The sequence below is a fragment of the Impatiens glandulifera genome, chromosome 4, assembly GCF_907164915.1.
Source record: "Impatiens glandulifera chromosome 4, dImpGla2.1, whole genome shotgun sequence".
In the NCBI taxonomy this organism is placed as follows: Eukaryota; Viridiplantae; Streptophyta; class Magnoliopsida; order Ericales; family Balsaminaceae; genus Impatiens; species Impatiens glandulifera.
The window spans coordinates 45,188,194-45,202,378 of record NC_061865.1 but is presented as its reverse complement, the minus strand read 5'-3'; the positions used below and the strand labels follow the sequence as shown (position 1 = coordinate 45,202,378).

Sequence of the window (14,185 nt, the reverse complement as noted above, 5' to 3'; positions counted from 1 at the left end):
TCAGGTGGTTGAGAATATTCACCTCTTATTGCTGCTATGCTAGAAGAGGGGATAAAAATGTGGTCAAAAGGGGTTAATCACATAGCTCGCAAACACACTTAACAATTTAAAGAGGCGCATAACTTCTTGCCTGACGGGCTCAAACCTAGGACCTCTCAAGGAGGCTGAAAATATTCGTATCTTATTGTCGCTAGGATAAAAGAGTGGATGACAAAGATATAGTAAAATAAAATACTACTAAATAAATAAATAATAATAATGGAAGATTAAAATATTAAATGAAATAAATAAAAATAAAAATATATTGTTTTGAAATTTAATGTTAGTTTAATTTCTTGTAGAAAATAAAAAAAATAGTGCTGAAAAGGATTGAGGAAATGTAAGAAATTAAAAAAGATTTTGAATTTGTTTGACAGTGATCCAGTGTAGTAGAAACTAGGAGAAAGCGTTACAGCAGGTCATCTAACGCTCGTTAACCTTTTAGTAATAATCCAAAGTCCAGGAATGAGCCAAGCCCACTAAACGGAAAAACTAATTTTACCTTGACAGAACGTCTGAATACAATTAGTTGCTAACGGATCGTTAACGGTTAGAAAACGGAATGCCAAAAATCGTGGGAGATTATAGTACATGACTATTTATCTTCTTTGATAAAGAACTCAAGAACATGTTAAATAGGATAAACGATAAAATTGTAACTTCCTCTATGAGAAACCATTCGACGTGAGATCAAGCCCATACTGAACGCGACGACATAAGGAATTTTCCTGCATTGCCAAGATCTAGTCTTGATGCCCAAGTCTCGTTGATTTCAAGCTGTAACAAATGAAGGTTAATATGGGGATTTCAGTTTGAGAGTGATCAGTTAGATCAAATCTTGAAATAAACTTGATAGAAAGTTACTCTAGGACTCTATGAAGATTTCTACACTATTTTTAAGTGACAATTTTACTTGTAATTAAAGAACACGATTGAAATTTGTTCTAGAATACTTTAGTTCATATCTACTTCATTTCTTTACCATTTCTTGTTTCATTTGTTTGATTATAATCCTAAATTTACCTATGAACTAATTTCTTAATCAGAAATTAAAGAATTATCTTTGAAAAGATTCACCTAATTTAGAACTAGACTGAAAATTTTAAATTGTCTCCTTTGAGTGTAAACTTGAAGGAGATGACAAAAAAATATTTTATGAACGATTTGAAGGATGTTGGTGAAAAGAAATTGATCATGTGTTGAGATTTGATGACTGGCAAGAATGGTACAAGTTCTGTGAATTTGTTTTCAAAATTTTTTGGTTAGGCTTTTTTAGTGATTCTTGTTTTGATTTAAATGCATAATTGAATTCTTAGGATGATTTCATGTTGATTAGAATAAAAATTGAATTGTTATAATTACATTTGAAGAATCTAAATATTTTTTTTATCTCTTCTTCCTTTGTCCAGCGAGACTCCGACCAATGCTACAAGTTGGGTTAGGACTTCTAGTTTGCTTAGACACATTCAAATCAATTGTTAAGTTTGTCTATGGCTTTAGAAATCAAGATAATTGAGCCAAATGAATTATGTTATAGGCATAAACTTTTGATTCAAATTAAAAAATTCATTGTGATTTATATTCTTTAATTGACATTCAGTTGAGTTTTTCTTGATTTCATATAAATCATAGTGTAACACCCAGAAATCTCTTGTCCCGGAAAAGTTTGAGATTCTAGAAATTTCAACATCGGTTTGTGTGTCGAAAATATTTTAATAAAACATTATTTAAAAGATTTGTAAAAAAATTATTTTGATTAATTATAACAATAATTAATTTTTTTATGATCAATTTTAAATAATTTTTTGGATTTAAAATAATCAAATCACAATTTGCTTAAAAGAAACATGTATTTTTAAATAAATTAAAAAATATATATTTAAAAGATTATTTATTTGATGAAAGAGTCACCAATTAATTTTTGATTTAAAATCAATAAAATATTTTATATACGTATATAAACGTAATTTTAACAAAAGATTCTTTTAAATTCGATATTTGGTGATACTCTAAAAAAGGTTTCCGCACTATATCCTCCGCACCCGTTAGAGAATGATCTTTAATTTATAAAAAAAATCTTATCTTTTAAAAAAATTGTTTTATTATATTTTAATTGACCAATTCTTTTTTAAATCCTAATATGCATAGTTTTATTGCATTTAAAATTATAAAATAATATTTAAATGTTGGTACTATGATCGAGGGAGATGATTATCGGGAAGGGTACCTGAAAAATATTAGTGTAAGATGTTAGAATTTAGAAATAAATTCAAGCAGACTCTTATCAAAAAAATTTTATGAGGATATTTTAAAAATATTTTGAAACCGTTTTCTATTTTTTTAGTTTTTTTGAAAATGGTTTGCGCTTTTAATTTAATAATAACAATTTTTAAAATTAAAATCCCAAACAAATGGGTCCTAGGACCGGTCCTCTAGGTTGAGGGTTTTGATCTCTCGGTCGCGGTCTAAAACTCCTTCGTTTGGGGTGTTAGACACTTGATTGAGTGTGAGAGATCCTCTGTCAAACCTAAGACTCCTCGATTGGGTGTAGGAGAGTTCTCGGTCTAGGCCGAGATTCCTCGGTCGGGTGCGAGAGATTCTCGGTCGTGGCCAATATTCTTCGATCGGATGCGGAAGTCCATCGGTTAGGTGTAGGGAAGTTCTCGGTCGAGGAAAAGCTTCCTCATTCGGAAACCATGACGGGCTTATTTTTTCGGTAGAAAATCTAGCTCATGCTAAAAAACCATCGGTCGGGTGCGGGGTTTCTCGGTCAGGTGCTGGGGAGTGTTCGATTTTCTCGGTGGAAATCAAACATAGGCAAGACCTTCAATGAGACGTCAAAAACATCAAACTGTAAGTTTGATGATTTTGATTGGGGCCTTTATCCTTCAATCTGAGGGTATGTGATTCTTCATCTAGTCCCAATGATCATTTATAACATCATTCAAATGCACCATTCGATCGGGATGATGTCTTATTTGGTTTGATCATATTTCAAGCAAAATCAGGATTTCAATTTTAGGGTTTAACAAGGTATAAGATATTTATCAATAGCTTCCTTACCCCTCATAAAATCAAATGTAACCAAAATAATAAAACTATGTATGAGTTTTGACCAATTTCAGAACCGAGATTATCTAAATTTTTGAAAATCTTGATTTTTTAAAAACATGCTTAAAATCAACTAGGATTGATCCAAAACCATTCCTAACATCATTTATAAGATGTTAGGAAAGTTTTCAAAATGTAATTCGAGAGCTAGAGCTCAAGAACAAAAATCCGATTTTGAAATTAAATTCGGATATTTTTTATTTAAATAGATTTACTTGAATAATAATTAAAACAAAAATAAGTCAATGTGGCCAAGATATAATAAAAAATGTTACAGCGGGTTAAGCACAAAGCTCACGAACACACTTAAACATTTAACTAGGTGAAGAACTTGCCGTCTAACGGGCTCGAACCCATGACCTTAAGAAGTCTAAGTATATCCACCTCTTGTTGCTGCTATGCTAAAAGAGGGGATAAAAATGTGGCCACAAGGTGTTAAACACATATCACGCAAATAAACTTAACAATTTAACCAGGCACAAAACTTGTCGTTTGACAAACTCGAACCCAAGACCTCTTAAGGAGGCTGGGGATATCCAACTCTTGTTGCCGCTAGGCTAAAAGAGGGGATTGTCAAGATATTGTAAAATAAAACACTAATAAATAAATAAATAATAATGGAAGATTAGAAACGAAATAAATAAAAATAAAAATATATTGTTGTGAGATTTAATGTTGTGTTTAATTCCTTGCAATTAAAAAAATATAGCTGAAAAGGATTGAAGAAATACAAGAAATCAAAAAAGACTTAGAGTTTATTTTTCAGTGATCCAGTTATAGCATAAACTAGGAAAAAGCGTTACAGCAGGGGGTCATCTAACACTCATCAACCTCCAGTACTGATCCGAAGGCCAGGAATGAGTCATGCACACTAAATAGAAAAATTAATTGTACCTTGACGGAACGCCCATATATAGTTAGTTGCTAACGGATCGCTAACAGTTAGTTAACGGAACGTCATAAATTGTGGGAGAATACAGAACTTGACTATTCATCTTGTCTAATGAAGAACTCAAGAACATATTGATATGGATGAACAACAAAATCGTAACTTCCTTTATGATCCAGACCGTGCTGACCACGACGACACAAGGACTTTGCCTACATTGCTAAGATCCATTTTTTATGCCCAAATCTCGCTGACTTTAATCTGACTTTAATCTGTAACAAATGAAGGATAATATGGGGATTCAGTTTGAGTTAGATTAAATTAAAGATTAGGATTGGTATAAATAGATTTCTAGAGTCATTTAGAATTAGTTAGCAGAAAATATGAGAGAGAAAAAAGGTGATAAGAGGATCTTATTTTTTTCATCCTAAAACTTGCCACAAAAAGGTGATGATCATCTGCGAGTGATCAAAACTTGAAAGAAACTTGATAGAAAGTTACTCTAGGAATCTTTCTACGCTATATTTAAGTGACAATTTTATTTGTCATTAGAGAACGCGATTGAAATTTTTTCTAGAATACTTTAGTTCATATCTTCTTCATTTCTTCACCAATTCTTGTTTCGTATGTTTGCTTATAATCCTAAATTTACCTATGAACTAATTGCTTAATCAGAAATTAAAGAATTAGCTTGTTGAAGATTCATCAAATTTAGAACTTGGCTGAAAATTTTAAATTGTCTCCTTCAAGTGTAAACTTGAAGGATAAAAATATTTTATGAACAATTTGAAATATATTGGTGAAAAAAAATAATCATGTATTGAGATTTGATGACTGTCAAGAATGGTGCAAGTTTTGTGAATTTGTTTTCTTAAATTTAGGTTAGGCTTGTTTAGTGATTCTCGTTTTGATTTAAATGCATAATTGAATTCCTAGTATGATTTCATGTTGATTAGAATAATAATAATGATTTTTATGATCAATTTAAAATAATTTTTTAGATTTAAAATAATCAAATTACAATTTGATTAAAAGAAATATGTATTTTTAAATAAATTAAAAATAATTATTTAAAAGATTATTTATTTGATGAAAGAATCACTAAATTCGATGTTTGGTCATACTTTGAAAAAGGCTTTCACACTATATCATTTAAAGCACTCTTTACAAGAGCTGGTTGGTATAATTGTTAGAAAACTTGCCAACTATTTTCTAGACTAGCTCCTCATACCACCACCAAAAATCCAATTATTTCATTCTTCATAGAGGAACCTATTTAATACTCTCTTAGAAATTCTTTTACTACTTTTTATAACTTCTTAATATTCTCTCATAAAAAATAATACTCTACATCTTTAATATTTTCTTTCTAATTAAGATTGGTAACAATAATATGTGCTTTATAAAATATATTGAAAGTATTGGTATTAATTATATAGAACTATGAGTTAAATGAATTATAATAAAAACTATGGTCAAAAACATTTAGATTTTGTATAATTATTCATATTTGACTATTGACACAGGGGGATGTAGCTCAAATCGTAGAGCGCTCGCTTTGCATGCGAGAGGCACGGGGTTCGATCCCCCGCATCTCCATGATTTTTTTATTTATTAATTTCATGTGGTTCAAATACTTACCCAAGATGATCACACAAGACAACATCCAGCAATTTCTGGAATTTAAAGACCAACCAAGGATATACTTATATAAAGACCAACCAAGATAAAAGAAGAAATCTCTTCACATATGTGCCAACTTTCCTCCAAAAGAAATGACTACATGGTTGACGTAATTTATTGATCATCAAAAAATTATATATCATGTACAAATTTTATAAAAGGGCCCAACCGGGTTCGAACCGGTGACCTCTTGATCTGCAGTCAAATGCTCTACCACTGAGCTATGGACCCATTTGTTCAAAAATGAAACACAAGACTGAGCTATGGACCCATTTGTTCAAAAATGAAACACAAGATTATCTGTCACTTCAATCTTAGTAAGTATCAAAACATATGTGTGCTAACATTTATTGATGATTTATCTAAAAAGAATTTGGTATATTTTTTTCCTAAGAAATCAAAAGTATTTGAGAAATTCAAGGCTTTCAAGCTGCTGGTAATGACTCATAGAGGTGAATTCACCTATGTTGAGTTTAATGAATTTTGTTAATAAAATGAGATAATAAAAAATCTCACAACTCACCATACACCTCAACAAAATGGCTTGACAGAGAAAAAAGAACATAACCATTATGAATGATGTTATTAAATAAAAGAATACCTATAGATTTCTGACCAGTTCAGTGGGGTGTACACATTCTAAAAAGAAGTTTCACAGCTTTTCTAAAGAAGAAAACACATGAATAAGCTTCGAGTAACATCAATCCATCTTTATGACATTTTAAGAGACAGCCTTGGTTCTGTGAATATTCCAGATCAAAGGAGGGTTAAACTAAATAAAAGAAGACACTTCATTTTTCTTGGAGTAAGTAATGAGTCCAAAATTTATCGATGATATGATCCAATCTCCAAGAAAATTGTAGTTAGTAAAGATGAGGTGATTGAAGAAAATGAATATTAGTATTATGATTTGAAAAGTTATTTTCAATTAGATTCTTGATCTAGAATGGGAAGAAGAAGAATGTGATACTGAATTAGATTAAGATACCCGATGCTGCCTTGGCATTTTCCTTTTCAGCCACCACAATCTCACATCATGTCCTCTCTGCCCAAATCTCTAGATGATCACTAGCAGTGGCCCTAAATGTATCACCCGCTGCAAGCAATATCAGGCAATTTAACAGAAAAAAACAATGTGAAGCATGCCTTTGAAGGATACAATGTAACTTATATAATGATCAAAGGATAAAAAAAATAAATCTCTTCAAAAAATTATAAGGATGCTAAGCTGAAAAACTTTGTAACAACAGACAAGGCATTAGTTAGACTATTTCACTGCCACTTCTAAGGATAACTATTTGATGGAAACAAGCATGGACAGATATTCACCTTTTTCCCTTCCTTCTTTAACCTACCTATGTGCCAGCTTTCATGCAAAAGAAATTACTACATGCTTGACTTCATTTTTATCAAAATATCATGTAGATCTTTTAAAAAGGGCCCAACCGGGTTCGAACCGGTGACCTCTTGATCTGCAGTCAAATGCTCTACCACTGAGCTATGGACCCCTATGTTCAATCGAATTCATTTTGTTTTAAAGACGAAAAACAAGGTTTTGTAAGTGGTTGTGAAATTTAGATAGAAATGCTCTATCGAATTCAGATTGAATTAATATATTGTAACATATGTAAAGGTCATATTTTATTAGATATAATTAATTTATTATAGGTTTGATCAGGTAGATTGGTTGAGTTTGTAATGTTATGACCCACAAAGTGGGGTTTCTAATATGAATAAATGAATACAAGCTTGTAATGTTAGATGTTAGAGAATTTCAAAAAATAAAATGGATATCTAAAATAAGTTTGAACCAATAGCATTAACCATTAATTAATATGAATAAAAATTTTAAGCATACCACATAGCCTCCTCTGGGATCAAGCTTTGTCACATTCAAACCAGTTATTCCAACTGCCTGTCAATTTTAGAAGTTAATGTCATCAACAAAAAAATGTTAAATGAATCCTAATGGAAACAAAACAAATATGCAGCAAGAGATCACAATTTCTTCAGAAACAAAGCATGGCTATGCGCAGTTTGTGGGTGAAAAATTAGTGAAGAAAGAAAGAGAATGAAAGTCACCTCATTGAACTCCCTTTTGCTTGTAGAAGCATATGCAACCCAGTTGTTCCATCTAGAACCAAAAGGATCTTCTGTAAAAGTTCATCATAAGATCTTGGATGTCAAGCAAGTTACAACATTCCTAGGTAAAACCTGTATTATATAGGGTGTATTTAATAAAAATGAAAAATCAAGTACTAAAGGTTGAATACTGAATTTTAATTATTCAACTAGCATTTAGCCCGTGCATTTGCACGAGTAATAATATAAAAACCGTGAAAAAAAATTACGGATAACATTTTTTATTTTATCTTTAACCGTTTTAAGTTTATGGGTGAGTCAACCCACAATCCGACCCAATTATCCATTTACTCAACATCATTATATATTAGTTAGTTAAAAACTTGAACTTATATTAATATTAAAACGTCTCGCGTTTATCAAATTTGGTGTTGAATTTAAAATATAAAGTCTTTGTAGCCTAGTTGGTTAAAGAGTTGTACTTGTTTTGTTAGGTTGCAAGTTCGAAACATACCTCTAGCATTTTTAATTTTATTTTTAACCGTTTTAAATTTAAAAACGGGTCAACCCACAATCCGACCCAAGTATCCAAATTAACCACAGCTCTCGACCCGGCAATCCGGACACTTTAAAAATTAAGCATCATTATATATATATAGATTAGTTAGTTAAAAAGTTGAACTTATATTAATATTAAAACGTCCCGCGTTTATCAAATTTGGTGTTGAATTTAAAATATAAAGTCTTTGTAGCCTAGTTGGTTAAAGAGTTGTACTTGTTTTGTTAGGTTGCAAGTTCGAAACATACCTCTAGCATTTTTAATTTTATTTTTAACCGTTTTAAATTTAAAAATGGGTCAACCCACAATCCGACCCAAGTATCCAAATTAACCACAGCTCTCGACCCGGCAATCCGGACACTTTAAAAATTAAGCATCATTATATATATATAGATTAGTTAAGTGACTGAAAATTAAATGCCGAAAAAACTAAATAAAAATATATAAATTTAGTTACTTGATATTTTGATTTTGGTAAAATATGGAACTAATGTTAGAAAGTACTTAAATCTATTTTATCATTATTGTGACATAATTTGATAAATCTGTATGTGTTAAAGTTGTCTTTAAACGCTCTTACTCTATTACCAAGTTAAATAGTAAATAACTTACCGAATTAAACCAAATCTTTTAGCTTAATTTGAACTCGATCTAAATAATTAAGTGATTTTTAAATAACAATTATCAAATTAACTTAATTTAAAAAAGTACCAAATCATTTAGTTTAAGTGATATGTTTTCAAACATCACCTTAGTAAATATTTGATTGACATGATCATCACTATAGAAAGTTGAATTTCTTTAATGCTTGAAAATGCACGATTTGTAACATATAAAATGAACTTAGTAACTAAAAATCTGTTAAATTGGGAATTATTTGAACAAAATAAAACAGTTTGCATCTTATTTCACCCAATCTCGGCTTTTGTCGGGGGGGCATGTCAGAACTATAGACTTATGCAATGTAGCCTTTAGAAATCAAATTTCTTGAAGATAATGTGTAAACTAGTGGAAATTGGACAAAAGAAAAGATAAATTTACTGCGTACATGACAAAATCATAAGACTTACATTTGGTGCACCAGAAACAATTTTGGTTACAGTTTTTTTGCTAGCAATCGATTCTTCCATCAAGGTGTAGTTAGTGAGTAAACCTATACAAGAAAAAGAAATAGTTTCTACATCATCATTAGAACACAATTACAGGTGATGATGGAATATAATTTAAGGTTCATATGCTTACATCCAGATGTATGACTATGACACAAAACAACATCAACTCCTTGCTCTTTACCTCTTTTCACAGCCTGTGAAAAACTATCAAGGAAGAACTTAAGAATGATTGCCAGACGTTTTATCACCAACAAGATATGCTAAACTAGATAAGTCAGACTCATAATCTTAAGACACCCTTTTCAGCCACCACAATCTCACATTCTGTCCTCTCTGTCCTAAAATTGAATAGACCAACACTTCTACTCACAAAATCTAGATTGGAAGCTACACATACAGAATGTTAGAGGCTTTACAAAATTAAACTTATCCATAATCAATGTTACAGCAGTTATAGCAGTTACTTTAAGGAAATGTCTATATGTGAAGTGGAGTATTAATGATTGTCATATATTGCAGAAAACTTCTATAATTTTATTTTAACCATTAAAAACTGGTCAAAAGGATTTCCCCCAAGCCAATACATGTTAAGATCATCATTTCTATTGTTCAACTAAGCCCATTAGGTTCACATCAATTTTAATTTTTAGCAATTATGATGATATCAAGGATCAATTGGTTGATCATTTAGTCATCTGTAATGTTCTAGATGGTCAGGATTAACAAGTCAAAGAGACCTGGTTTTGCAACTTTGCTCAACAATTCATGTTCCCTCCCCGTAAACACTAAAGGAAGAGATAAAATCTTAACCAACCTATTCAACCCATTGTTAGAACAGTAACGTATTGTAACTTTTCATTCAAGAACTCAGACCTCCCTCTCTCAGTTTTGTTGTAATTTTATGACTTGAAATGTTAAGGAACTATAAGGGAAGAAGTGTCTTACTTACCTCCATTAACACCTGCAATCATGATCAAGGCTGGTTTCCTTGTATAAGACACAAATTCTTCCAAATTAGAACACCACATAGCTAGCAATGCATGTGATATCAATGTTACAGAAGTTATAGCAGTTACTTTAAGGAAATGTCTATATGTGAAGTGGAGTATTAATGATTGTCATATATTACAGAAAACTTCTATAATTTTATTTTAACCATTAAAAAATGGTCAACAGGATTTCCCCCAAGCTAATACATGTTAAGATCATCATTTCTATTGTTCAACTAAGCCCATTAGGTTAACATCAATTTTAATTTTTAGCAATTATGATGATATCAAGGATCAATTGGTTGATCATTTAGTCATTAGTAATGTTCTATATGGTCAGGATTAACAAGTCAAAGAAACCTGGTTTTGCAACTTTGCTCAACAATTCATGTTCCCTCCCCCATAAACACTAAAGGAAGAGATAAAATGTTAACCAACCTATTCAACCCATTGTTAGAACAGTAAAGTATTGTAACTTTTCATTAAAGAACTCAGACCTCCCTCTCTCAGTTTTGTTATCATTTTATGACTTGAAATGTTAAGGAACTATAAGGGCAGAAGTGTCTTACTTACCTCCATTAACACATGCAATCATGATCAAGGCTGGTTTCCTTGTATAAGACACAAATGCTTCCAAATTAGAACACCACATAGCAATGCATGTAATATCAATGTTACAATATCACCAACCTGAAACCAAGTTGAATCTCTGTTTTCTTTGATTTCTTAGTTAAAATGTCCAGCACACTCATTTTCAAGACATTCTACAAAGAAGATAAACTTTAAACCTAAATCAGTTAAACTCCCCACGATCTTAACAGTAATCTTCGGTCCAAAATCAGCTACTAGCAGCCTTCAAGTTCAATCCAACATTTTCAAGAACTAATCATCGCATAGAAAACACTCTCACTTTTTAAAGCATACTACTGCAAATCCGTCCGATAATCCAACATTAGAAGATAAGAACTAGCAACAAAATAGGTAAAATTTTCAGTTCAATCCTTAGTTAAAAATAGGAGCAAAAAGAAACGAAGAAAGGAATACCTCTTTTAATTCATCGAGGAAGTGAACGGTGTCGAAGAGATTCCAAGTTGTCTCGAATATTTGAGAATCCAGAAAAGAGCTTATCAACGTTGTTTTTCGCCTTCTCCTTTATCAACATGCGAAGACGGGTTAAGATTCCAGTCTGTTCAGCGGAACATCTGAACCGGGAAAGGAAGGACCGACTGGTCAGAAATGAGGGGAACTGGTTAGGAGCAGGGGCGGAGCCAGGATAAAAAATTACCTGGGGCTGACTCCAACTTGCATCTTATATTCCGCTTTTTTTTCAATAAAATTTCCACGATTATTCAAAGATGGAGACTCGTCATGCCCTCTTAATGCACACGTTTGCAAAGTGAGCAACCGAATGTTTTCAATAGTTGTTGTAAGTCGTAATCTGTTATTTTGTTTTTCATCTGAATACTATGCATTCAGTACTTTGTCAATATGACAAGGATATTCATTAGATTATCAAGATATTCAACTGCCCTATTATTTGGTGAAATATTACATCCTATATGCATAACAAAAGAGCATCTATCCACATCATTAACTCGTTTTCAATATTTGAATTCATCTATTATAAATGTAGGTTTTTGGGGTTGCTTATGTTCAAACAAGAAACATGGAAAGCAAAAAGAAACATTTTGCGAAGGAGAGTATTCTAACTAAGTAAATTTCTTAAACCAATGACTTTGGAACCGTCGATTTTGATTTCCAAATTTGGTCGGCGGGTAATCATCCTTAATAGGTTGATATGACCACATCTTATATAAGCTCGTCTAATTTCATCCATTTTATTAAAAGAATATTTCCATATCGGAATACGTAATGCTGGATCAAGTTTAAGAGAACTTACATCAACATCAATTCTAAGAGATTTGTTAGGTTTTTGAGCAGGGATATCAAATTCTTTATTTAAATACCGAATCAAACCAATGTAATTATTTTAACTTGTTTATTAATATTAATTTATATTTTCTTATAATTTTTTTAAATAGTTTAAAATTAAGAAATATAAAACACTATTATTATTTTAATTTTTATATTTTACCCTTATAAATAATTTGTATTATTAATTATATTAAAATAAATAAAAAATAATGTATAATTATTATATAATCATAATTTTAAAATAAATAATATTATTATATGATTTACATTATTTTATATATAATTTTTTATATTTTATTTATATAAATAAATCTTATTTATATATTAATTAAAATTTATAGATTATTATAAATATTTGTATATTAGAAAATATTGTTAGTATAAAATAATTATTAATTAATTTAAAATATAATTTTTATCTATTATTATAAATATTTGTATATTAGAAAATATTGTTGGTATAAAATAAAATAATTATGAATTATTTTTTAGATAAAAATAATATTTTAAAATTAAAGGTGAGGTCAGGGTTTGATACATGGACCTCATGTTGATAGTTTAATCTTATAGCCAACTGAGATAAGAGTCATTTGTGAAATAAATATATAAAATATTTTGTTTTAAGATTTTAATTTAGGTGGGGCTGGAGCCCACCCTAGCCAATGTGTGGCTCCGCCCCTGGTTAGGAGGAAGTTTATACCAATGGAAGGAATTGATTGCATGATGAGATGAAACAGACGCCATTACTCTGACTTCGCCGGTCGTCTCGCTCCAAAGATGAGGTACCGGAAAAGACCCACGCTTTTAAACTTTGCAAAATGACATTTCGACCATCTTGCCCATGTGAGTGCCCCCGGGTGCCGGGTAATATATAGTACGCATGAACTTCATTACATATTAAGACTTAGAGTGCATTATAGGTAATTCAATATTTAATGAATTTCATGTGTATTATATATTAACTCTAATATATAAATTTCACCTCATTTGGGACATTTATTTTAAAAGCGTTTTGACTCTTATTCATGACTTTCTCTCCCAACTCTACACGACTCCCTCCAATACAACCGCCACATACTCTCCCCCTTCTCGATCTTACTCCCAAAACCCTAAATTCTCCAACGTATCTGCCACGGACTCTCTCCCCTTCTCCCTCCCGCTCCCAAAATCCTAAACTCTCCAACGCAGCCTCCACAAACCCTAATCCCATAACTTCCCCACCCCCATAACTCTCCGTTCAACGTCAGCATCCAACAGCGGTTGAAGAAGACCCACGACTCTTCGTTCTCAAATGGGTATGTTAATTTTATGTTATAGTTAGTTGATTTGATTATTTCTTAATTAGTGACTTGATTTTATGAACACTATGTTATATACTATAGTTGATAATTCCTGGATGCAAATACTATGTATGAACAAAGACAGATTTTGCTGCAACATTATGCAATGACCCTCACGCGTATTGCAAAGACCCTCACGTGTATTTTTCACACGTATTCCTCATTGAGAATGAGTTTTCTACTAGGTTTCATGGAAATTAAATGTGTCAAAAATTTCCCACAAGTTTTCTTCAATAAACTTATTAGATAGGGGCTCCCATCCATTATATTCATTGAAGCAAACTTTTGGGAAAGTTGCTACATTGGATTTCCACAAAACCCTAGTAGGAAATTCCTCATCAGTTATGGTTGACGCCATTTAAAAAAGAAACAACAGAAGTAAGTAAAAATTGTGAGTGAGGACATTACAATACGCGTGAGAAGAATTACAGAATAAGCGTATTGTA

The 14,185-nt window shown here is 31.3% G+C and overlaps 3 non-coding genes and 1 pseudogene across 3 annotated transcripts; 1 reads left to right on the top strand and 3 right to left on the bottom strand.

Annotated features, from left to right (window-relative positions):
- Positions 1 to 5,565: 5,565 nt before the first annotated feature.
- On the top strand, positions 5,566 to 5,638 carry TRNAA-UGC. Its single transcript has one exon. It is a non-coding gene; the product is annotated as a tRNA-Ala (tRNA).
- Positions 5,639 to 5,881: 243 nt separating this feature from the next.
- Positions 5,882 to 5,953, bottom strand: TRNAC-GCA. Its single transcript has one exon. It is a non-coding gene; the product is annotated as a tRNA-Cys (tRNA).
- A 689-nt stretch (positions 5,954 to 6,642) lies between these two features.
- Positions 6,643 to 13,609, bottom strand: LOC124935213 (annotated as a pseudogene).
- Positions 7,159 to 7,230, bottom strand: TRNAC-GCA. The gene has a single exon. It is a non-coding gene; the product is annotated as a tRNA-Cys (tRNA).
- Positions 13,610 to 14,185: the final 576 nt, after the last annotated feature.